General features: G+C 42.9%; 1 long non-coding RNA gene across 1 annotated transcript; it reads left to right on the top strand.

Annotated features, from left to right (window-relative positions):
• The first annotated feature begins 593 nt into the window (after positions 1 to 593).
• Positions 594 to 1,624, top strand: LOC109951722 (uncharacterized). Its single transcript, XR_002273652.1, has 3 exons — positions 594 to 772; positions 1,073 to 1,107; positions 1,597 to 1,624. It is a non-coding gene; the product is annotated as an uncharacterized LOC109951722 (long non-coding RNA).
• The last annotated feature ends 1,292 nt before the right edge of the window (positions 1,625 to 2,916 follow it).

The raw sequence follows: 2,916 nt of genomic DNA, 5'->3' as shown, positions 1-2,916 counted from the left end.
GTGTTTGTAGCTGAATCGTGGAGTCTGAAACTCTGTCAGAAGGTCAGATGTCGGTGAGAACTAGAGCACAGCATTCTCTGATTTCCCGTTGTGTTGTAATCCTAGCCCTTAGCCCCTTAGGAAGTAGGCAGACCACTTCGATTCAGCAATCATCTTGTCGAGCATTACACCCATGACGTATTTCCGGTTTGGGAAAAAAAACGAGCACTAGAAGAGAGAGCGGTCAATTTTGAAGAGAGAGGAAAAAAAACGAGTGCGAGGAAAACTCGAACAGAGGGCGGTTTTAAATTTTTACACCCACAATTCCTGATCCTGTGCTTGTTTAAATTGTGTATGTGCTCGAATAATTTGTGTATGTGCTCGAATAATAAAGAAAGTGATCTGGCGCCATAAATGTGCACTTAATTTTTTTACGGTAAAAATTCAACTTGGGTGGTTTAAATGACACAACTGGCTTCTTGCTTATATGTAACTCAATGCCACAACAGTATGAAGGCAAAGACGGAACTATTTGTGGTAAGCTCATTAACAAGCTAACTATTAGCTCATTAGCAACGTTGTTAATGTGAACCGCTAAGCTAATGGTAGCATGTTAACTGAAGGTTTAATGGATAAATATAATGTAGCACTAAATGTGACTTTACAGAGTAATTCACATGGCAGCATACGTGGTAAATGGGAGTTGAAACTGGAAGTTGAGACAGCTCACTTATTGCTTTTTCCCACAATGTCATTGCTGCTAACTACAGCACAAGCCACACTCCTGCATAAGGTAATAAGGTAATGTGCGTGCAGGCCATGATTAACAGCTGCTACTCGCAAATGTCTGACTCTGACTCTTACAGTGTCATAACTACTCTTGTGTTCTTATGATAGCTCTTGCTAATTGACAGTTACAGGAAAAAATATTTACAGCCAAACTGGTACTAAGAGGGAGCAGAATTTTGCCAACTATATATTTAGCTTATTTTCCTGCTTTGTTTTTGAATACTGGCTAGCTCTACGGTCACTGCAGTGACTTATTGCATATTTACACATGTACAGCAGATATTAAAATATTGTTTCCTCTCAGACACAGAATGTTGATCCTGCCCTGTGCTTTACTTTGTAAGTAGAGAAGTACTCATGCTGAATATAAAATAAGATTGCATAACATGAATATGTACACTCACTGGCCACTTTATTAGGTACAGCTGTACAATTGTATGCACTTCAGTGCAACACTTCTGCCTTAACATCTGTGTTTATGAAGCTCAAAATGTTAAAGGTGCTGTTGTACTGAACTTAATTATATTCAGAGGTGATCGTAATATTCTGACCTTCTCATGTATGTGAATGGGCAGGACAAAAATATACAGACAACTCTGAATACAATGTAGTCCATTACACCACCACCTTTAACTATGACCTCAATAATGAACATATAATAGAATTTATACTTTAATGAGATTCTCACCAAAAACTGAAACATTTTGAGTTTCATAAACACAATTGTGGCATTGAAGTGAATACAGATGTACAGGTTGTCAGGTTTGCTCTATGCCACCTGCCTCTCTCCCTTCTCTCATTTTCTTCTCTTCTGATTCTCTGTTACAGGTCCTGGCTTCTGACTATACTGGTTTCCCATGATTACTCCATCAATCTGCACCCCTGACTCTCTCCGTTCAGCGTCTGCCTGAGTGACCTGCTGCCAGTCATCTTTCATCTTCCTCGAGCCCAGCCATCTCCCCCAGCTGAGTTCACCAGCTATACTCACCTGTCTGAGCTTGTCTTCGTTTCCTCCATGTGCCCTGCATAGCCACCTCCAGCTCCCCATCTGTGGACCCCTCGAGCTCTGCCTCCTCTGGCGGACATTTCCAGCATATTGACTGTTATCTCCATAACTTGTTTTCTCAGTGCAATAAAGTTTGTGATCAGTATCGCACCTGCCATCTGGGTCCAGACTTTGAATCAGAATCTGCTTTATTGGCCATGTGTGTCAGACACACGAGGAATTTGACTCTGGTACATCGGCTGTCAATGTGCATGTTAATATCCCCATGCAATGGGTAAGTAAACAGTAAACCAACATAAGGCTGTGTAATATAACAAAATAAGCAGTATTAGCAGCAACAAACAGTGCAAACAATGCAAAATAAGCAGTATAAACAGGCAGTAAACAATGCAGAGACAAAGGAGTGCTCATTCTGCAATGAGATAAATAGGAATAAAAATAGAGTACTTATAAATAGAGACCTGTATATATACACACAGTCTAGATGCATTTTACGAATCTATATGTACGAGGATTACTGAGCAGTCATACCATTGTGGGTTAAGTGTTCATCAGAGTGATGGCCTGGGGGAAGAAACTGTCCCTGTGCCTGGTTATCTTGGCACACAGTGACCTGTAACACCGGCCAGAGGAGGGGAGTTTGAACAGATTGTGTCCCAGATATGAGGGGTCAGTAGTGATGCTCTCCACCCTCCTTCCTGAAGTCCACTGTCATCTCCACTGTTTTGAGCATGTTCAGCTCCAGGGTGTTGCAACTACACCACAGGACCAGCTGCGCAACCTCCCATCTGTAGACCAACACGTCATCTTCTCGGATGAGACCAATGACCGTTGTATCATCAGCAAACTCAAGGAGCTTAACAGAGGGGTCCTTCGAGATGCAATTGTTGGTGTAGAGTGAAACCAGCAGAGAGGAGCGCACACATTCCTGGGGGGCGCCTGTGCTTATTGTCTGGGTGCTGGATGTGGTTTTCCCAGCCTCACCTGCTGCTTCCTGTCTGTCAGAAAGCTAGTAATCCACTGACATGTGAGGGCAGGCACAGTGAGCTGGGTCGGTTTGGAGTGGAGGATGTCCAGGATGATGGTGTTGAATGCCAAGCTGAAGTCCACAAAGAGGGACCGTGCATAGGTCCCTGGGGAGT

The sequence above is a fragment of the Monopterus albus genome, unplaced genomic scaffold, assembly GCF_001952655.1.
Source record: "Monopterus albus unplaced genomic scaffold, M_albus_1.0 scaffold403.1, whole genome shotgun sequence".
Classification (NCBI taxonomy): Eukaryota; Metazoa; Chordata; class Actinopteri; order Synbranchiformes; family Synbranchidae; genus Monopterus; species Monopterus albus.
This window is presented reverse-complemented; position numbering and strand designations above follow the sequence as displayed.